The following is a 23,956-nucleotide window of genomic DNA, read 5'->3' as shown; positions in this document are numbered from 1 at the left end:
TATCATTATGACTTTGATTATTCTTGTATCTCTGAGGTTTGCAATATGTACACTCAAAGCTAATTCATTTTTAGATCTATCCTGGGAGCATACAAACACAATCATAGAAAAATGGCAATTTCACTTACTAAACTCTATCTCTGGTGTATTCATTTCATTCAAACTTGAAACTCAGCACTGAGTTTTTCAGCTTTTGGTTTCAAAAGTTTTTTTTAGAAAATCTTGTAGACAAAGGACACTTGGATTCACACTTTGTGAAGCTAACCTTTCAAGAGAATGCAGATAATAAGAAAGTGGCAAACCATTCACATGCTGCTGTTTGTTTCTTGGGGAAGAATTCTTCACTCAAGGGGACTTGCTCCTGAGTTGCATCAGATTGTACAACATCTAAGGAAAAACAACCATTTCGGGACATTTTCACTACAACATAACATCCTCAGAGCCTTGCAGTCCACTCACCACCAGTCTTGCCTGTGATAAAGAACTGTGAATTTCATGGAGTTCTTTTCTAAGACAGGCTACCAATCATTTTTGATCTTGTGATAAATTTAAATGCTGACTAATCCACTCTGAATAAAGATTGAGCTTCCAAGTAAGAAAAAAGTTTCACTAGAGTTCATTACATCTTTAAAGCAAAGTTTTGGAAGAACTGGTTACACATGTGAACCACTGATAAATCTAACTAAGAAAGCACATTCTTTACTAACGTTACTTTCTATTATATGGATTTTATATAAATCTATAATAAATTCTATATAAAAGCTACATACATTCTATAAAAAGGAATCCATTACATTAGTTTGTAATCTGAATAGGGTGTCTTTTAAATAAGGTATATTTCTAGTGATTGTTAACTTCGGGTTTATCCAATCACATTATTACTTAATGGGCAGAATGATAAAGTCTATGATCATTGAGGGAATGCCGACCCCAACCATATCCCTTAAATTCTTCAAATATCTGGTAGTTATTATTTTTAAGATGAAAGATGCCAAAATTGAATAATCTCTTTGGTACAGGAAAAATATAACAAATGCAAGGTTCTTCTGTCAAGGATAATTTGATGTGCATGAATCATGGAATACATATTACATACTTCCTTATTTTGATGAACACTTTATTCTCATTGTGCTCATTTTTGTCAAATTATTTTATACATTCAGATGAAAATCAGAGCAGTTAGTCATCTGTCACTGTCCTATATTTTCATACTTGTAATAAAATCACCCAATAGTTATGAGTTGAAGTTGAGTAATAGATCAAGCATATGAATCATATTTCATGCCAAATAATTGCCACTTTAATATACCAGTTTAAAATTAGACGTTAGAGTATTTAGGCTGTGAGATGAAAATGGATTGCCATTTCTTGTTCCTCTTTAACCCCCCAATTTTTAAGTAGATATGAGAGCTGAAAGACAAATTGTTTTGGATCTTCATTGCCTATGAAAATTTTGCATATCCATTTAAGCAATATGGATTATAGCTTAAAATTCGGTGATTTTTTTCTTAAATTTTAGTTCTGTGCTTATATGGCTTATCATGAAATTTGATGTTTGGTATCTTTATTCTGCTGAACTTTTAAAAATAATTTCTGCTTAACATTGTGATAGGCACTGAAGCAGTGGTCTGTCAGATTCGTTATTTGGTCCCCACAGTGTTTTTGTGTGGCAGATACAGATAAAAACTTTATGACGTATGTGAGAAATATGAAACTCAGAGAAGTTTAACAACTTGTTCAAATTCACACGAGGATCAAGAGTGGAGTTTAAATTCAAGACTAGGCTGTACAGTGGTAGACTACATGCTCCAGTCTAGTTTAACATACTACCTAGGGGATGTCTGCTGCCATGCTGTCTGTGTTCTCCATGTCATGCGTTTCTTATTCATCTGGGCATGGTTTTGGCTTCCAAAGCAGAAGCACCCCTAAAACCCTTCTTCATGAATCTCAGAATTGAATGATGTCCTACTTTTGTGTGTTAGAAGGAGCTTTCTTTATCATTCAAAGTTGCCCCAGTTTAAAAATAAAAGCATCACCATTGCAGCCACTTAACCATTGCAGTCAATTTTTAATACTTGTACATATCATCTTAGCCCTCACTGTTTCTTTTCCACTAGTGAGGTGGTGCTCCAACTATGGTGGTTTTTACGTCATAGACTTGGTATTACCCTATGTATAAATTAATTCCAACTCCTTCACAGTCTCCCACTTGTTTATGTATCCTCCACTTCCCTTACATCCTCTGTATCTTCCTCAATTTATGTTATTTGATTTTTAGCTAAGATTGAACTGTTTGTTTGTACTGTGAAAATGACCAGTCTCTAGAATTTCAGCATGTTTCCATTGTAGAACAATTTCTCTTGATTTCAGGTCTGCTGCCAGGAGCAGGTGGTTGCTAAGGTCTTCAGAGGCAGAGGTACTCCACTGATCGAGACACTGTGACTCAACAATCTTCTCATAAAGTGTACTGGTTAATACTAGCTTATTAATACAACATAGATGCATGGATGGATGGGAAAACAGGAATGACATGAAAACATCTGGTAATCTTTGGTAATTTCTCCAACAATTTATGAAAATTAAAAAGTTTTAATTTATAAGTTGTAAAGTTGGGGAGGAGCAGAGCACCACTGCCTGGCTGCTAGAAGAAGAAACACAATCGCCAGTATCTGCCTGTGTTTCCAAATTCCAACAATATGAGAGCCTGGACACCACCCACAGTGGAGGAGCTGGCAAGGCAGATGCTGCTGAGAAATGAGGCCTTGGCCATCTCTGCTCTGGAAGACCTGCCCAAGATGCTCTTCTTACCATTGTTCCAGGAGGCCTTCAGTTGCAGATCCAGAGGATTGTGAAGGCTATGGTGGCAGCCTGGCCTTTCTCCTACTTTCCTGTGGGGATCCTGATGGACATCTGCAACCTGGACTTCTTTCTGACTGTGATCAAAAGGACTGAGGCTGCTGCTGAGACTTCATGATCACTCTATGAGGGGGAATCTTTGAATACTCAATTTTCAGAGGGTGCCCCATGAAATCTGGGCTGCAGAGTCTAGAGCAGAAGGTGAGGAGCTGCTCAGCAGAGACTGTGAGTGAGAAGCAGGTGGTGAAGCCCCCTCCCAGATATGAGCAGAGGCAGTGTGTGAGGGTGATAATTGACCTCTACGCTAGGTTCCAACAGGATGAAGAAAAAATGTACTTCCTTCAGGAGGCTCAGAGGATAGCAGACTTCCAATGCTTGAACATGAAGATTGTGTAATTGTCCCTAGATAATTTCTGGCTATTCCAGTAAGTTTTGCAGCTAGGGAAATTTGAGGAGTTGGAAATCACCATAGACCGGACTTTGAGAGCTCTGGCATGCCTTCCTCCTGATTTTATTCAGATGAGAACTCTCATACACTTTCTCTAGTGTGTATCCACCAGATCGGATTTTGGCATATCTATAAATCACACTACAAAGAGGTTAATCCCAATGTGCTTATCTCAGTTCTCCAAAATCAGCAGTCTCCTGCATCTCTATATGAATGGCATCTGTTTTCTCCGTGGCCACATGAGCCACTTACTCAGGAACTCGAAGAATCGCCTGGAAACCTTTTCTGTCACTCACTGCCAGCTGTTTCAGTTAGACTTGAATCATTTGTCCCAGTGTCAGTGCTTCTGTCAGCTAAAACATCCAGACATGAGTGAGGTCCTACTGCCTAATTTTTTTATGATTCCTCTCAGGGTTCTACTAGAGAAAGTAGCAGACACTCTTGAGACTCTGGAATTAGAGAGGTGTGGGATAAGGGACTCTCAGCTCAGTGTCCTTCTCCCTGCTGGAAGAACTCAAAGGTCAATTTCTATACCAATGACTTCTCCATGAATGTCTTGAGTGACCTTCTCCACCACACAGCCAGCTTGAGGAAGATGACCATGGAACAGTACCCTGCCCCTCAGAAGTGCTATGAGTTGGGTCTGGTCTCCATAGAGAGATTTGTACATTTTTGCCCTGTGCTCATGGATTCACTCAGGGACGTAAAGCAACCCAAGAGCATCTCCTTTGCTACAGATGATTGCAGTTAATGGTCTAAGTGTTGTGTGTATGACCAGGAGACCAGGCTTTGTTGTTGCTTACAGTAAAGAGGGGAGTGTTACTTTTGCAACTTGACATCTCATGGTGGCTACATTTTTTCTGTCACTTTAAAAAATATTTGACTGTAACTTGCTAGCCTTGTACTCTTATAAAACTTACTTTTCATTGTTTTAGTTATGTTTATGTGAGGTACAAGTGCCAGAGGCATAGGATCCCTAAATAGGTTCCCTGACATCGTTACTAGAAGCCAAACTTGGCTGCTCTGGAAGAGAAGCAAGTGTCCTACAGTCCTGAGGCCTATCTCTCTCCAGCTCCTGGCCTTGAACTCTTAATCCTCCTGTTCTGCCTCCACCTCCTAATTGCTTAGATTAACTATATCACCAACATATCCAGCCTCCATCCTCCATGGCTCCTAAAAGCTAGGTGGTCACTGGTAAATAATTTTCCAGTACATGGTCAAAATTCCTCTATTGTCCTAAAGCCCTTCCTACAACACATAATTGTATTTTCCCTATTGTGATCTCCATCTTTATTTTTTAATTCACTTGGCCCGTAATTATTCTCATATTTGTGGGTCTAATCTGATAACCACAAAATAAATTTGGATCATACTGTTTTATGCTATTTTTGTGTTTATTAAAATACAGATCATTGCTTTGAAAAAAGTTGTCAAGTTGGTTTTTATTCTAATTTTTGAATTAGTTCATTGCATATTTGAACTATTTTGTTCTACTGACAAAATAATATAGATAAATGTAAATTATTCAAGTTTAAGTTATAGTGATATTATTTAATGTCACTATTATAGTGAAATGTTTCTCTTCTCATAATGGACATGATATCATTATAGTGATATTGGAAGCCCAAAAAGGAGTAATTGATTAATTCCATTAGCTATAAGACAAAAAACAAGTTTCATCATGGCATGGAAGACTATTTAAATTTCAAATGGTATTTTTTAAAACTAGTAATTTCTGTCATATGAAATGTACCTTCAAATAGAAATTTCCTACACATGACTCCATCTCTAAATGTCAGAAATCCTTAATATGACATTCATCCAAGGGTCTCATCTTTATCCTCTTTTCTTCCTTCCTTTCTTTCTTTCTTCCTTCCATCCTTCCTACCTTCCTTCCTTCCTTTCTTTCTTCCTTCCTTCCTTTATTTTTGTCCTTTTTTCTTTTTAATAAATATAAAATTTTCTACTGAGCTTCTAGATTAAACGTTACCACTTTCCCACAGGGTAAGTTTTCCCATCATCATAGCAAATAAAGCAAAAGATATTAGATAGTGACTAGAAGTATCCAAAAAAGAAAAAATCTCCAAAAGTTATAAATCGCATGTATCACTTGCTTATAGTTTATATTTATTCAAATCAACTACTCTCTGAAATCAATTTGAATGAATCTAGGCTTGCAAGCAATCAATTGACAATAAGAAAACTATAGTAACAAAAATAAAAACTTTAATTTTTTTTTAAAATCAAAATGAAGTTTGGTATCAGTCTTATCCATGGTGCAAACTGGCCTTTGATTTTTGTTTTTAGCCATTGTTGACAGAATATATAACCCACTTTCAATTGTGAGTTTTAAATATGGTTAGGTCATTGTCATAGTTATATATTTCACTTTATTAATAAAATAGTAGCACTAGATTTTGTCATATAATTTTCTATCACTTTGTAGGTTATGTTGAAAATACTGTTTTGAAAAAATTTGCATTACAATATTCCTGTCAACAATGGTACAGTAAGATTGCATCTTTGTTTCTATTCATGCAAGTGAGCTGAAGCAAGATTGCATTTTTGTTTCTATTCATGAAAGTGGGCTCATGAGGAAAAAATTGGCTCACAGTAAAATATTTCCTAAAATCACATAATTTTATTCAAAGGCTTGTTAGTTTCATATGGGTACCCCCATTGATCTGAAATTTGCCCTAATTCTCTTCTTATAAACCTAGTATGATAGCAAACCTAAGTCCACACCAAGTCATTAATTTACAGTTAAGCATATATTCCTTCATTTCTTCTCTTTGAGAAGAAAAAAAAGATGCCCCTGCCTTTTACCATCTATGTTAGTCTTTGTCACATATAGGCAATTGATCTGATTAGAAGATGGGAAGGATGGTAATGTTCACATTTAAATGAGTCAGATGTCACTAAGTGATAAGGCCAAAAATATAAGAGTGCCTTCATGAGCTGTGGAAAATCTGGACTGTGAGTTGGTACTTTCTGAATGGTTATTTAGGGTCGGAGTAACTGAAAATAGACTCTAGGGGACATGATTAATATCAACAGCAGAGTCTGCAGTTCATGGTTCATACATAGCCCATATTTGTTCTGTCTTGTTTTAAGCATGTTTTTTATTAGAGACATAATATTTTTTACTATTTATATTTTAAATTAGAGACAAGCTTGCTTTACATGTCAATCCCAGTTCCCTCTTCCTTCTCTCCTCTTTTGCCACCCACTGACCCCCCATCCCAATCACTTTCTACTCCCCAGGGAGGGTAAGGCTTTCCATGGGGGATCTATAAAGTCTGTCATATCATTTGGAGCAGGGCCTAGACCCTCCCCTGTGTGGCTAGACATTCTTCTTTTCTGGGGCAATCTGTAACTACCAATGAGGCAGAACTTTCTTCACCATTTCAAACATATATTCCAAAGTTTCCTTATTAGAATCTGATAAAAGAATATCATCCATGTAATGATAAACAAGAGATTGTGAAAATTTCTTACAAATTATTCCCAAAGGTTGCTGTACAAAGTGCTGACACAAAGTAGGACTATTTAGCATTCTTTGTGGCAAACCCTCCACCAAAGTCTTCTAACTGGCTGTGAATTATTAAGAGTTGGTACAGTAAATGCAAATTTTTTTTATCATTTTCCTTAATGGTATTGTGAAAAGACAATCTTTCAGATCAATGACTATGATTGGCCATCCTTTAGGTATCAAGGAAGGTCTGGAGAACTCTCCCAGCTGGGTGGACTGTTCTGAGGAGCTCAGTGGCAGCGGGGACGTGCTTGTGGTGCAGCAGGTCAGCTGCAAGCCAGGAGTACCTGTGGAGAGAGGGCGCTTTCCTGGCCTAGACCACCGTCCTGGTGGGACTTGTAGACTCTCACAGTTGGGGCCTGGGTTTACAAGATCCTGCTTCTGACAACCAGATAATATGGGAATTACCAATACAGATTCAGGTAAAAATACAAAGGAATTTAGTAGGGAAAAGCCTTACTTACAGAGCGACCTAGCCAGCTGGTGGGGCAGCAGTAAGTACAGCAAGCCAAAGATGAAAGCAAAAGCAGGGCTGCCACATAAGAGTCCCTCACTATTAAACCTTCCTGATGTCACCCTGACCATGCCTGCAAAGGCATGGTCAGGCACACCTGTAGCCAGCCCCTAAGCAGGTGTGGCTACAGCATCCCCTACAATAGAGCTCTGGGAATCCTATGGAAGAGAGGGAGGAATAAATATGAGACTCAGAAATGTCAAGGACACCACTAGAAAACCCATAAAGTCAATAACTTGGCCTCAGAGGGACTGACAGAGAACAAATCATCTATCAGAGAGACAACATGAGTCTGACCTAGGCCCTCAGCAAACATATTATGGTTGTGTAGTTTGGTCTTCTTGTGGGGCTCCTAACACTTGCTATGTCTGATGTTTTGCCTGCTTTCGGGATTCTTTTCCTCCTACTCAGTTCCCTTGTTGAGTCTTAATATTAGGGAAGGTGCCTCATCTTACTGCAATTTTATATGTCAAGTTTGGTTGATATCCCTGGGAGGCCTGCCCTTTTCTGAAGGAGAGGAGGAATAGATGGGAAGAAAGGGGAAGAGGGATGAGGGACTGTGAGGAGAGGAAGAAGTGGGAAACTGTGGTCAGGATGTAATATAAGAGAGAAGAGTAAATAAAGATTTTTAATGTTCCTGAAGTTACAATAACTCTACAGCATATTGTCAACCGTTAGTTTATTCTGAGACCTGCTTTACTCATCAGTATGATGGTTGCGGGTGTCCTCTGACCTAAATTGATCTAGTGCTGTGTTTTTACTTTCCATTATGCCAGAATCATCTCACCAATGCAGATTCTGGGTCTTTACTGAATTTGAATCAGAAAAAGTGCTCTAGAAGATATGGATATGCCATATCTTGCAAGATTAAAAGAAATAAATAGTGACTAGCTACTGAAGGAAGTCTCTGGTTTACAAGGCAGGTAAACTATATTCATTGAACATTTGCACACATATATCCATCATTGAGAGATTTTCTTTTCACTTGCTCTTGATTCCTGACTAAATAATTCACTCTCTTCCTTCTTTCTGTACTGAATTCTTAAACATAGTGTTACTATTTTATACACTTATCATTAATTTTGTATTTGATATTGTATATCTGTATCATTCATATATATTATATACATATTATATTTGTATTGTGGGAATATTTCTACAAAAAAATTTCTACCATTTTGGTCCTAACTTCAACCCTTGAGCAGAATATACACACTAATTTGGCTGCATTCTTGGGCAGTATCTTGAGAATTTGAGGTTGCTGGGCATTCCCAGTGCAGTCCTGGAACTATTCATTTCTTCTTCTTCTTCTTCTTCTTCTTCTTCTTCTTCTTCTTCTTCTTCTTCTTCTTCTTCTTCTTCTTCTTCTTCTTCTTCTAGTCAGAATGTGCTTGCTTTCCCTATTGTGAAATTTCACCCATCTTAAAGTTTAGTGAAAGACTATTAGCTTACTGCTAAGTCTCTTATAAAGAAGAGTCTCATTTTCTTTGTGTGTTTGTCATTTTTCTTCATCTAACAATATTAGATGCTGAAAACCTATGGTTCCCCTTTGGACACAGATTTTAAAGCTTGATATTAAAAGTTTAATCATGCATTTTGTTTCTTCAATTTTATATGAGTGACAAAAGTTCCAACACCAACTTAAGAAATCAAAGCTAATAACTGTATAATTCTCAATGTCTGAAATATCTGAATATTGATTCAACCCTCTTTGAAATAATTTATTCTCATGATTTTCAACCTATTTCTGAGAATTACTTATGTATAATCTATGTATTTGAAAAAGTAGATTGAAAGAAAATTGAATAAGATTAAGAGACATGTAATGACTACATTTTCATATGCATATTGTTAATGCATATAGTTTATTTTGCAAAATTATATATATTACATAACTATTGTATAAATTAATTTAAAATATGTGTTAATTTAAATAAAAATGCTTCAACTTTTGATATGAATTCAGTCTTGTGGTTTGCCCTTTACACAATTTGAACCATGAAAGATTACATAAAGACATTTCTTTTTCTAGTTTAAAATCTGTCATGGATTTTTTTGGTGTATATTGGTGGCGGATAAGTACATAAAATATTTGATAGTGAAAGTGTAAAGTCCAATGTGAAGCTTCACAGCTCCATAATGGCTAGTCTAAATATAAAGAAGTTTATTGAGATATATAGACTTTTGATTCTGGCTAAAAAATCTATACATTGTAGGTTTTTCTGTTATTTTATTTTGTTTCAAATTCTTTATAATAACATTTCAATAAATTAAACCAAAAAAAGCCCAAGGTCAGATGGTTTCAGTGCAGAATTCTACCAGAAATTCAAAGAATAGCAGAAATTCAAAGAATAGCGAATATCAATACTACTCAAAGTATTCCACACAATAGAAGCAGGAGGTTCATTGCCAAACTCTTTTTGCAAGGCTACAATTCCCATACCCAAGCCATACAAAGTCACAACTAAGAAAGAGAACTAGAGACCGTTGTCTCACATGAACATTGATGCAAAAATACTCAACAAAATACTGGTAAATCGAATCCAAGAACACATCAGAGAAATCATCCACCATGATCAAGCAGGCTTCATCCCAGTGATGCAGAGAAGGTTCAACATATGAAAATCCATCAATGTAATCCACCATATAAACAAACTGAAAAAAAAACACATGATCACCTCACTATATGCTGAAAAAGCCTTTGAGATAATCAAACATCCCTTTATGATAAAGGTCCTGGAGAGATCAGGGATAACAGGAACATACCTAACATAATAAAAGCAATATACAGCAAACCAACAGCCAAGATCAAACTAAATAGAGAAAAACTCAATGCAAATGTGGCTCATTTACACAACGGAGTACTATTCAGTGGAAAAAATCAATTAAATCTTGAAATTTGCAGGCAAATGGATGGAACTGGAAGAAACCATCCTCAGTGAGATAACCCAGTCACACAAATATAAGCATGGTATCTATTCACTCATATGTGAATATTAGACATAATGCAAAAGACTACCAGCCTACAATCCACACCACCAGAGAAAGTAGGAAACAAGGATGACCCTAAGAGAAAAATACATGTTCCCCCGAAAAAGGGGAAAGGGACAAGAACTCCTGAGATAACTGGGAATGGAGGGGAGTGGGGGGGGAGGTAGGAAAAAAGAGAAGGGGAGAAGAGGAGGGGGAGGAGAACAAGAGAGATCAGAAAGACTGATGCAGGGGAGGAACAGAGGAGAGCAAGAATAGAGATGCCTTAATAAAGGAAGCCAGTATAGGTTTAAATAGAAATCTGGCATTAGGGAAATGTTCAGAGATCCACAAAGATGACCCTAACTAAGAATCTAGGCAATGGTGGAGAGAGCATCTTTGATACCCTTCCCCTATAATGAGATGGATGACTGCTTTAATAGCCACCCTAGAGTCTTCATCCAGTAGCTGATGGAAGCAGAAGCAGGCATCCACAGCTAAACAATGAAGGGAGGAGGAATGAGCAAAGCAGTCAAGACCATGTTGGAGAAACCTACAGAATCAATTGGCCTGACCTAGTGAGAGCACAGGTACCCCAGTAGTAAATCTGGGAAACCATCATTGGACTGAACCAAACCCTCTGAATGTGGGTTCCAGTTAGGAGACCTGGGCAGCCTATGGAACCTCTAACAGTGAAATCAGTATTTATCTCCAGTGCACAAATGGACTTCTGGAGCCCATTCCCTATGGAGGGATATTGTTTCAGCCCAGATACAAGGTGGAGAGCCTAGGCCCTACCTCAAATGATGTGACAGACTTTGATGATACCCCATGGAAGGCCTCACTGTCCTTTGGGAGTGGGTATGGGTGGGTTGGGGGTGTGGTAGGGGGCAATGGAGGATTGGAAGGAGAGGGAATGGGGGTTGATATGTAAAATGATTGTTTCTAAATAAAATATTTATTAAGGAAAATGTAGACACCTGAGTATATGTGTGTTTTTAGTATTGGGGTCTTTCCTTTTCACTGAAATGTATGTGCTACTTTTCTGACATCATACTCTCTTGATTTCTACTGCTGCAGGGTAAGTCTTGAAGGCACAACTCCAATATCATTCTTTTGTCCAGGATTGATTAGCCCTAATTGATCTAGTTCCTCATATTTCCCAGTGAATTTCAGAATAATCATATCAAATTTGACAGAAGGTTTTCTGTTGGTATTTTGATCAGGATTCCATTGAATGTACAGAACGATTTGATGACAATTCACCTTCTAACATATTGAGCCTTCTCAATCTGTGAATATATTTTTATGTCGTTAGGCTTTAAAGGTTTCTCTTGGTACCATGTCATAGTTTTAATTGCATAAATCCCACATGTCTTTTGACTGGAGTATTTTATATTTGTTCTACAATTAACAATATTATAATTTTAGTTTACTGTCCAATTCATCATTGCTAATACATAGAAGTGGCAATGACTTTTTCCATAAACTTTATGTAATAACTTTGCTGTGTTTGATAAATACTGAATTTTGAAGATGATTTTTCACACTGTTGCTATCTTTAAATATAGACACTTTTCTTCTTTCTATCTATAACCAAGAATTTCACTTACTTCCTATTTTGTATAACTTCCTGTATAAATAAATAGAAATTGTGAGAGAAAACTCTTCTGTTTTATCCCATATCTCATGGAAACTTATTTTATATTTTATATTTAAAATGAAGTTTTTTTCTATGCTTATTTCACTGTTTTTTAATCAAAAGTGGAACTTGAATTTTGTCAAATGATTTTCTCACATTTATTACACAATTTTTCATCTTTTCACATGTAAATATTTTGGATAACTGAATATTATTGTATTGTCTTTGAATTGCTTGACTGCTGAAGAAGGAGCAACCAATAGATATTTGATTATAAATGTTGCAGAATTAATCTAACCCATATATTTTAAAAATGCCTTGACTTCAAAATTTAAGTGAAAAGATATGTTACTTTGAAGAAGAGGTTTAGATTTTTTTCCACAGGAAATGAGAAGCAATGTGTTCATTCTTGGTTAAGAAAAACAAGGCTTAATTCAAGGAAGACCCCCTGAAAAATCTCCAATGGGAACAGGTGGCCCAGATGATCCAATGATTCAGAGAACCTCTGTTGCAGTTTCCTATGAGTTATGAATCCAGGTTCAAGGCGGCTAACTGAGATGATCCAGACTCACAGAATACTCCAGTCAGGACTTGACCATAATTCTGTATTTTCTTTTACTCCCCATAAGATTTCCAGTGCCACAATTCAGCAGGAAGTAGCCTAGAAAAATACGCCCACATTCCCCCCAAAATGGATTATGGATGTTTGTCTTTGTTAAATGTGTTGGTTACAAGTTGTTATGAATAATGGTCAAGAAAAAAAAAAAGCTTAACAAAGGAGATTATATTCAGGATTCTTGTTTTGAAAAGAAAAAAAAGGGGGGAATCATGTTTACTATAAAGATTTGTCACTTGTATTGGTTGAATAAAATGCTGATTTGCCAGTAGCCAGGCAGGAAGTATGATGGGGCTACCAAATTAGGAGAATTCTGGAAAGAGTAAAGGCAGGGACAGAGTTAGAGCCAGATGCAGAGGAAGCAAGATAAGAATGCCTCACTGAGAAAAGGCCTGGGCAGGACAGAAACTTTTGTCTACAGATAATATTTTTGATTTTAAGAAAAGATTTACCTAATTTATACTTATGTATATGCATGCATCTTTGTGTGACTATGTTCATCTTTTGTGCAGATGATCATGAAGGACAAAGGTGACAGATCCATTTGGAGCTAGAGTTCCAGGCCATTGTGATCTATGTGACATGGATTCTGAGAAGATACTTTGAGTCTCTTACAAGAGCTATCCTTATAGGGATTATTTCCTTTTGTATTATCATTCTGATTCTGCCTTGATGAAACATGAGTGTATTTCTTCCTCTTCCATTTGTTTTGTTCATGTTTGATAAAATTCACCAGGGAAATCCTCTGGGATTGCTCAAAATGTTTAATTCAGAATATGATTACCAGAAACACATCCTGCTCCTAGAGCTCTCTTTGCTTCCAGATGGATGGCCAGCATTATTCAGGATGCTATACATCTCACCTACACTTCTAATGTTCTGAACACAGTGTGAGAAAATCCTTTTGCAATCTTACAGCTTATAAACTTCTCTAGTTGTAATCCTTCATTTAATGTTGACTTTGAAAATTATATTTCTATTTTGGCTGTGATAGATCCTACCTGTTCATGGTAACTTCTGATCAGTTCAGAGATTTCCAAATTTTCTTCATTATATCAATGATTCATATATTTATTTTTGTTTTCTCACATTTTTCCATTTGGTTTAATATTTCTTATTCATTCAAAGAAGAGAATAAATCACCAACTTCATTTTACTGTACTCAGTAAAATAGACACTTCCTTCTAGGGATACTTTAGCATCCGTTGTATTCTTCCCATGGCTTTTTTTTTAAATCACAGCTATAGCATTGGATTTCCTGATGAAATATCATACTATACAGTTTTAATTATAGCATGGATATTTTAAATACATAATGTGGTAATACTTTCAAGACCTTGGCAAATAGCTCTTCTGAAAAAAACTGAAATATGACACTTTTTTCTGTTAATGAAGCTTTAACTGTGAGAAAATGAACATGCTTTTTAGAATAAAAAGTACCTCATATTTGAAAATAGCAAGTCACCAACCTTATTCCATGTGAATTTTATAGACCAGTATAATTTTTTCTCAGTAAGCTGAGTCACTCTTCATTAGTAAAAAATCCAGCATTTGATGAAGAATAAAAAAGTCAAAATTACTTTTAATGTTAGTCAAATATTGGATCAGGGGCTTTTTGATAAATGTCTTCTTAAAGCATCATTAGCTATTTATTTTAGTTGGTTCAAATAGAAATGTAAGACAGTTTTGTTACTAAACTTTTTATTTGTTTATTTCACAGTTGTTTTTTAACATTCTGAAAATTATTGCTCATTGTTTGAATAAACAGGATCTTTCCAAACACTTGGGTGCCACATGCAGAGGGAAATTTCTGTCCAGCCCAGTCCTGCAGCCATTTAGTCCAGAATAAACACACAGAGGCTAATATTAATTATAAACTGTTTGGCCTATTGCTCAGGTTAATTACTAACAAACTCTTACAACTTAAATTAACCCATACTTCTTATCTATGTTTAGCCACGTGTCTTTGTACCTTTTCTCAGTAAGGCATTCATGTCTTGCTTCTTCTTCTTTGGCCTGCTGACCATGCCTCTGCCTTTTCTCTTCCCAGAACTTTCCTAGTCTGGTAGCCCCACCTGTACTTACTGCCTGTGTACTGGCCAATCAGAATTTTATTAACCAATATGAGTAACAAACCTTTGCAGTGAACAAGAACATTATCGCTTATTGTTAACTTGTTACGATAAATCTTTCCACCAAAAGCTGCCTGAGCCCCACCGCCACGTGTGAGCTTTACGCCAGCTGCCCGCCCGAGTTAGGGCCCAAATGAATACACAGAAACTTGTATTAGGTTCAAAGCTGCTTGGCCAATGACTAGGATTCCTCATCTGTTAGCTCAGTCTTAATTATCATAAATCTATATATTTTATAAGACTTATCTTATTGGCGTCTCTCCTTGCCGGTGGATCACATTGTGCCGCTGGAGCAGGAGCGGAGGGGAAAGGAGGGACCACGTACTGTTTCCTCGCTTAGATATGAGTCTCCTTGCTATGTCACTTCCTGCCTGAATCACCACTTCTCTACTACATTTCCCAGAATCCTTTTTGACTCCTAGTCCCATCTAACCTACTGTCTTATTGGCCAAACAGTATTTTATTTAACAATCAATAAGATAAACATACACAGTACATTCCCCATCAGTAACTGGTATCTAATATTTGATAAAGAAGCCAGACATACTAGAAAAAGAAAGCACCTACAGAAAATCATTCTGTTAGAACTGATGGCTGTTCTTAGAAGAATCCAAGTAGATCCACACATCACCCTGTACAAAATTCATCTCCAGGTTGAATAAGGATATCAACATTAATCAGAATTAACACTGAACTTAAGCAAAAGAGGGAATGGCCTCAACTCATTGATAGAGATGCCTTTCTGAACAGAACACCAATAGTTTAGACACTATGATTAACAATTAATTAATGGGACCTCATAAAACTTGGAAACTTCTACGGGGCAAAAAGCACTATTATTCAGACAAAGGAGCAAGCTACAGACTGGGAAAAGATTTTTCTAAATCAACAAACCATAGATGGCCAATACAACATTAATAAGTAACTCAAAAGCTGAAGTCAGAGACAATGGAGGGCACCAGGAAAACAAAGCTCTGTGAATCAGCAGAACTGATGCACATATGAGTCACAGAGACTGAGGTGGCATGCACAAGGCTGGCATATTTCAGAACTTAGGGTTCTAGAGCTGAAAGGAGAAGTGGACTCATGCCCCATCACCAAACCAGAATCTATCTCCAATTATAACCATTTGCAAATGATAATTCAGTTTGCATCAAGAAAGTCTCACTGTGGAAAAAACAATATTCTCAAGGGTTGCTGCATGCCCAACAGTAGATGGGCAACAGAAAATGAACTCAAAGGAATCTTTGGAGGTTTCTCATTTTTTTGTTTGTTTGTTTTGTCCCATTGTATTTGTTTCTATCTTATTATTTTATATTTTATTTAATTGTTATCTTTTAGTTGCCTTTTTGCTTTCTAATGAGAGACAGAATGGGGATGGATCCAGATTGGAGGAGAGGAGCTGAGAGGAGTAGAGGGTAGGAAAACGTAATCAAGATATACTTTTTGAAAAAAAATCTATTTTTCAATTTTAAAAAGTAGAATAATATAATTAATAAAAACTCAGATAACAAATACATAAAGATTGGATATACAATTATTATAATTACTCTGTATCCTTAGTAATGATTTTTTTCTGTTTTGTTTTAAAGATTATGGTATTGACATCTAGAGATAATTTTAAATTTAGACACATGTTTATGTGTTTTCTGGCAATTGAACTGTGCTTACTTTATGGTGACTGGAAAGTCTGTAATCACCACATATATCAATATAGGACACTGTGCCTAAAGAGAACCCAGAAAATTTCTTCAAATGTTATGAACAGCTATTCTAATTTGAAAGAGAAAGAAAAGAAAGTTCTTAATATTAAGCATGAAATGTCAAGTTCATCAAATTTGAAATCATGTACTTAAAATAATAATAATAATGACAACAATAATAATGTCTTAACTTTGTAGATCCAGGCAAACAATGATTTGCATAATTAATTTTTAATTATCAAAAAAGTTTCTAACTTTGAACTTTTCTCTCTGAAGTAGGTATATTTCAAGCTTTTATTTTTCTGGAAGGAGGAAATTGCAGTCCCAAGAATTTAATTTTTCACAAAATCACAAATGGTCATTAGTTAAAGTTAAACACAGACTGTATTCCTTGCCCACCAAATCCTACTGAACTAGCTCAAAGTTGCACACACCTGGCTAAACTTTACAACACCTGCAACTCCTTGTCACACTGCTGACAAAATGGCTCAGAGAAAGATAGTCAGGCTGCTGCATAGCAACAAAGGATCAGTTGCCACTTGTTTAGGTTGGGGTGATCCATGGAAAGACTGGAATGCTGAGGCTCCAAGAGAGCGGCACTCTTTCACTCACTGGCAGTTGTGACATGCTGCCCACACTTGATGATCCTCTCAGCAGACTCTCATGCTCTGGGTGGCATCTCCTTGGCATTCAGGCACAGCTGAGTACTATGATGATAGCTGGTGCCCCAGGTAGGAAGTTGACCTGAGTGAGCTCCTTGACTCTTGAGACATGAGCTCAACTATAAGAGGAATGAGTGTTCTGAGATTTGAAAAAGAGGTAGGAGAAATGGAGAGAATTGGATTTAAATGGAAATCTGATGTTCATTTGAATTTGCTCCAGTTATGCTTGGAATGCCTGGTGCATTTGAATTTTCAAGTTTAGAATAGTATTATGTGAAAATGCCCTAATAATTCCAGAAAAGAACATGTCTAAGGGGAATGAAGGAGTAAAGGTGTCTTTTATTACTTTCAGCTTTTTCTTAGATCCATTTAATTATGACACCAGCTTACATGTGTAATAGCTTTTCAGGGAACTTCATGATATGGAACTTTATTTTCTTCTTATGAGATCTTTCCTGTAGATAACATAACTAGTATTTTCTTTATTGTATTGAGAAGAAAATTGAGAAGCTTAAAGATTCTATCTATCATACTGCTGCTGTTGATGAGTATTTTTAATGACAAAGCTAATTTAAATGTAAAAGTTATATAAACACATGTAAGCCTTAATATCTTATTTATTTTAAATTTTAAAATATAAATGAACATCTTTATGCAGGGTACATTTTTGATTAGTATATATTAACTACAGAAGTTTTATTTAAAACAAAGATTGCACCTGTATTGTCAGCATAATTTTTGCATTTTTATGTTGGAGAGAAGCAAGTTGGACTTATTTTTTGAATATTTTCTTGCTATAAAATTTGCCTTTTAAAATCAACTTGCCTTTAGTGAGTTTTAGACCGATAAAAATCCTATTTTTATATTCATGCTGTATCGATTTTCTAGTGTTTGGGAAGGTGTGTAATTATTTAAGTGCAACAGACATAAACAGGTTCTGGGCAAATGTGGCTGACTGGCAGAGGCAGAAGTGTCTGTGGTCAACTGAGTGACTTATAGGCTGAGTAAGCAGTCCAGGTGATGAAGAATACACATGTTTTGCAGATGGAATGTTAAGCCTAAATTTATCAGTTATGGGAACTTGCAATATGATTATGGATAGTCCAACTGGACTCAAAGCAATTTCTTCTCAATGATCTTGAAGGTGGAGAGATTTAGCTGAAATTCATTCATCACTGCTTCTGTTTTATGCAACAGATATTTTAAAGTGCCAGTTATGTGTTGACTACACAGTGCCATAAGCAAAACAGATGCAAATCTTTACCCATATAAAATTTATATTGTGTAGTTCAGGGAAAAAAGACACTAGACAAGTTAAATAACAATTCAGTGATAAATCAATAGAAAAGCTGGATGGACAGTAGGAAGGTGATTTTTCAGAACTGACTGAGAAATTCTGCTCCAAAAAGATGTGAAATATAGCAAAGTATGAACGTGCTTTAACTCAGACAAACTGCAATGGGAAGCAAGGGAGGCAATTATTAGTTAGTGATGGGTGGACTAGGTAGGGGATTAGTGATGCAAAACCATAGGCAGGAAGAGCTGGTCTGAGAAACCACAGAGACAAATGTGACTGAACATGCTAAGAGTGTAGAAGTATAAACTGAATCAGAGCAATGAGTAAGAGGGTAAAACAGGTTGCAAATAGCCTGTTAGCCTGCTAAGATAACTGTAAATTTGAATCTATGCAAACATGAAGGTATTAGAATATTTCTAGTAAATGAGATTCATGATCTGACAGACAACAGGATCATTCCTGCTAAATTGAGAATTTTTGAAAGAAAGCCAGATGAAACTTCTACAGGTCCCAGAGACAGAACCCAGCAAAATCTGCTTTTTGAGCAATGGATGTGAAGATTATTATACTACAAAGACAGAGAAAGAGAGGATAGAACAAAGAAGAGGGTATGAAGTCGGACAACTGAAAATCAGTGTTTAACAGAATTGTCCAAATATACATAATGAATTATCATATAGTGTGTGTAGTATGCAGATGAGTATAAATGCGAGTATTACACAATAGATTATGCTTTATTTGGGTCAGATTATCTGTACATTATTTTGCCATACCAGGATATTTTTTAACATTATTGTTTTCTTCTATGATTTTTTTTTGGATACACAGCTTCATGAAGTCCAGGCTTGACTCAAACTCACAGTCCTCTTGCCTTCATCTCTGAAATGGTATGGTGGCATTACATGTGTGTATCACTATGCCCAGCACCTTCTCTGACTTTTCTAAAAGGCATTTCTTCTTTCAATCAATGTATTTTGTGGAAGCATGTACTATCTTAAAAAAATCCACTCTTGCTTTGAATATGATTAAAATATGTAAGGCATGACTCATTTCAACAAACCACATTTCACCAGTAGAGAAAGAAATAAAAATAAGGAAACGTTATGGAATATCAAAATTTATACTAATGACAGTAGAGTAGTACAAACAAAATATGCAGGGCTAAGAGGAGACAAATATTTAGGAGTTAGTGGCATTTCACAGGGCTGTGAAATATCTGGGAGGTGTTTTGACAGTTTGTGGAATAGAATTCACAGTTAATGAAGCAGAATTAGCAAAATTATAGGGACAGAATTCAGAAGCCATGTTTAAGAATATGTCTAGTATGGCTAATGTGTAGAGAAGGCAGAGAGTGTAATAGTAGCATATGTGTATAAGGAAATATGCATAGTAGCATAAAATCAGAAGTAAAAAAGCAGTAATGCAATGGTGTTTACATTTGGTATATTTATTTATGGCATACACACATATAATATGCTTAATCTCCATAAATTTACATTCACACATTAGCCAAACTGTATATCCAGTAGCTTTGAGTATTAGTTTTAGAATTAAACTATAAGATATGTTTATTGAAAAAAATTGGCAATCCTGGAACTTTCTTCCAGAAACATTTATGCTTTTTTCCTGAATTTTCCAAGTAGTAATACATGGCAACTATTTATTTGTATGTTGATAATGTTAGCTTCTTTCTCAGTATTGACTTTCTTCCCAGGTTCAGGTGGAAGAATCCAGTTTGTTGTGTACCAAGCTCTTTAGAAGGCATGAAGGACAGGGTTGCCCTGCAGAGGTCTGTAATGGCTTTGTGCATTGGGCATCTCTTTTAAGTGTCTGGTGACTTCAGGCCCCAGAACTGAGTGAGCCCAGTCCTCTCATACACTAGGCTGTAGCTCTACATTAGTCACCGTCACTCCCCGAGTGTCTGATTACTTTCCTGTGAACATTTGCTCTTGGCTGTAAAGTGGTAAATATACAAGGCTCTGCACGAGAGAGCAATGACATTTTGATAATTCTCGGGAAAAAAGTCAATTTGAACACTTGATTATAAAGAGAGGAAATCAAGATGTTACATTTCTCAGTCATTTGCCCCCCCTCCCCCATCTCTAACTGACAGATTGGATTTAACACATGGAAGCTGGAAGACTACTTACTTGTCTTTTAAAATCAATCTAATTACATTTGGAACTTCAGGGAAATAGAAGATTCCAGGATATTTTTGTTTTGAATTTGAAATTGGGGACAGCGCATGCACAGTTGTTTGTTTTCACACTTTATGGGAATGAATCACACCATGTCGACCGTGAGATTTAATTATGTATTTAGCAGAGAAACTGGAAAGGTGCCAGAGCCACAGCGAAGCTGCTGGAGTGGCCTGTGCGGCGGCCTTCCAGCTTCCACACGCAGTAAACCTTGTCTAACAGTGCGTTTACTGTGGGACTGAATGGCGCTGATGCGATGCACCAAATCTCAGTGGACTTCTGCGAGGAAACAAAATGCTGATGTCAAAAGGAGGACATTTTGTAACAAGGAGCAAAGCCATCAAGCCTCTCAGCACATGGTCTAACTTTAATTGAAGCCTTCAGAGCAAAACTTGCCTCATCTCTGCCTCATCCCATTGTTCTTTTAGTTCGCATCCTGGTGCACCAGCATGCCATCCTTAGCCTTGGAACATACATACTGCATGTGGTGAATTTGTTGTAGTATTAAGAACCTGGAGACCAAGGAAGGAAACGAAAGTTGAGACTGTTTTTTAATTCAAAGTTTTAGTATGAATTCAAAGAGGTTTTTTCCACAATACTTTGTTCAGTACTAGACTGGCTGAGAAAATTATTGGATTAATGTATGCTTCTTTTTCTTTTAGGTAACACTTAAATAAACAGATTAAGCTATTTTTGGCGGATTTGTGACAGCCTCTGAAGTAAACTGTCTGAATAGGCCTGTCTTATCTAATATTGTCATATAATTTATTTTTTAGATGTAGCTGATCTACTGGTCTTTATTTTATGTTCCTTTAAAGTAGACAGGGAAATTCCACACTTATTTTTTTTTCTCCCTTAAGACATGAAAGCAGACCAGAATTCATATATTAGCTACCATTACAAGGCTGTAAAACAAATAAAATAACAATTATTTTTTTTTGTTCCCCTGTGTGTAATACCCTGAAATAATTGACCACAGACTGTAGTTTAGAGTTTCCTCATCTCTGGAGTGGAGTAATAAAGAAACTTTGATTTTTAAAAGAAAAACAATAATAAAAATGTAATTGGTATCCAAAGATTTAATGTGCAACATTTATGTTCTTAGAATTACTTTGTCTGCATTTTCTTCATAAACAAAGATGTGAGTTTTTCACAAAGGAAACAATTATTTGTGATATTGAGTGTCAAGAAAGGAACCATTGAATGCTTGTTTGCTCAATTAGTGTTGGAGTAGTCAGAATATCCCAGGTGTACATCTGTTGGTGCTTAGCAGAATCACAGCTGAATAAAACTGACCTATCCTTCTAAGTTGAGGACCTCTGCCATGTATGGATGTAGGTAGGAGCAGGAAAGAGGAATTTACAAAAGGCTGCCCTCTTGTTTCTGACAGAACTTCCTGAAGTTTGGCTGAGGGTTTCTTTGGGGCCTTTAACTTCTATTACTACTTGGCCTTGTTATTTTTTGGGGTGCTGTCCAAAGGTGTATCCTCGATTGCTTCCTTCACCAATCCATTCTAGATTTCAGTTTATCCCTGTCAATGTGCTAATTCCAGCACCTTTGTATCCATGGTGTTCTAGGGGTGGTGGGCTGCTTGTTGAGGCCAGCCTGTTCCTTCTTCTGGGGCCTGAGTCAACCTGTGCATTAATAGCAAAACCTGGGACCTTGGAATGTTACATTGCAACTACCATGAAGAACCCTTTCTCCCAATGCAAATCATTTGCTTTTTCAGATCCAAAAAGATCAAGATAATTTAAACTGCCCTTCAACCAGTCCACGTTTACTAATATTCCTTTGGGCTTTCAGGCTAAGAAGCACACCTTGAGAATCAAAACACACCCATCAGTAATGTTACATACCTTATTTTGTTCCCCAGAAGATGTTTCTTTGGATCCCAGATGTTGAAAACATAATTCTGTTAGGAATTATGAAATATTTTGTCATTTTTGTGATGTGTGAAGGACAATATTTAAAGCATTTTGCTGAAGTCATCACTTTGTATTTGCTTTGAAGCCTCTATCTTTTTTTAAAAGCTGAAGTTGCTTCTTCTGTGTTTTGGTATGCCTGATTAAACCTGTTATTGTGGTTTTGTTTTGACACTTTTGGTGTCAGTTTTCAGGAAACACCTGTCTACAGAAAGACACAGGGCTCATTCTACAGGAGCTAGCTGGCTGTCTCTGCCAGGAGAACAGAATCTTAGCATCTGTGCATTCAGGCCAAATAGTGCTTGAAGTTGACTTTTCCTTTACACTCTTCCACACTGGAGACAATTCACACTATAAAGATGTGTTCATAAAAAGACAGCTTCTGCTAAATCTAAAACAACTTCCCAGTGTTGCTGGAATGTGTAAACAGAAGTTCAGGTTGGTTAAGCACCATTTCCCCCGGTACCTTAGATATCAAAGGCAGAGCTTGGCTGACCATGACTCTCACTAATGAGCAATATATACATAACATGGAAAGTCAATGAACTTCTCCAGCATCTATTCCTTATTGGCTAGGATTTGTAAACACTGGATAAAAATGTCATTTCCCTCTCTGTAGAAGTGACCCATCTTTGCAAATACACTTTTAAATTTTGGAATTTATATGCACATTCTTTCACACTCAATAGTGGAAATAACTGGTAGTTAGGATGAGTTGCAGCCTCCACAAATGTGTCCACAAAACTCTGCATCTTTATTTTTAGAAGTGAGCAAAAGCCAGCTCCTGCCTTCTGCTGTGGAAATGGGAAACTTAGGTTCTTCTTTCCTGAGCTTTTGTCTGTGTTCTGCTTTGAACTTTGGACCTAGAGCATTTTGCAGAGATAAGAAAGAAGGAGAGAATCTCCCTATTCTTAGTCTTCATGTCTACTCCATAAGCTTGGCTACAGAAATGTTGTTTTGCTCTCTTTCACATGCCTTCCCTGTTACCTGCAGCTCTGGGAAAGGCTTTTATGGCTCTGCTTGTTTGAAGCAGTTAGGAAAATTATTGTTATCAACTCTATAGTAGCACACAACTGTCTTCATTTTCGTAGATTCTGCTTTTTCAGAACTAGAGGCCTGTACTCTCAGGATCTTTGTTTTCCTTCTAGGTATAGGCATGCCAAGGAAAGGTCAGACAGACTTTGGTTTCTCTACCCACTACTTCTTGAGAATCAGAAATCCTATAGTTTTTTCAACAGCAGGTTTCATGGCTTAATGATTAATGATGGTCACAAACATATAAATATTTATTGACATGCTTTCTTAGTCTGAAATCTTAGAGAAGGGAAAGTTCTAGACAAACAAAATTGGAATTTGACATGCTCTACTCTGACCATTTCAACCAGACAGCAGAGGGCGATGCTGAAGCTTCAGTGCAAGTGACCCAGGCCCGGGTATCAATGTAAAGAGGAGATGCTCTCAGCA

Source organism: Cricetulus griseus, chromosome 3 (genome assembly GCF_003668045.3).
Source record: "Cricetulus griseus strain 17A/GY chromosome 3, alternate assembly CriGri-PICRH-1.0, whole genome shotgun sequence".
In the NCBI taxonomy this organism is placed as follows: domain Eukaryota; kingdom Metazoa; phylum Chordata; class Mammalia; order Rodentia; family Cricetidae; genus Cricetulus; species Cricetulus griseus.
Note: the sequence above shows the minus strand (reverse complement) of the source record.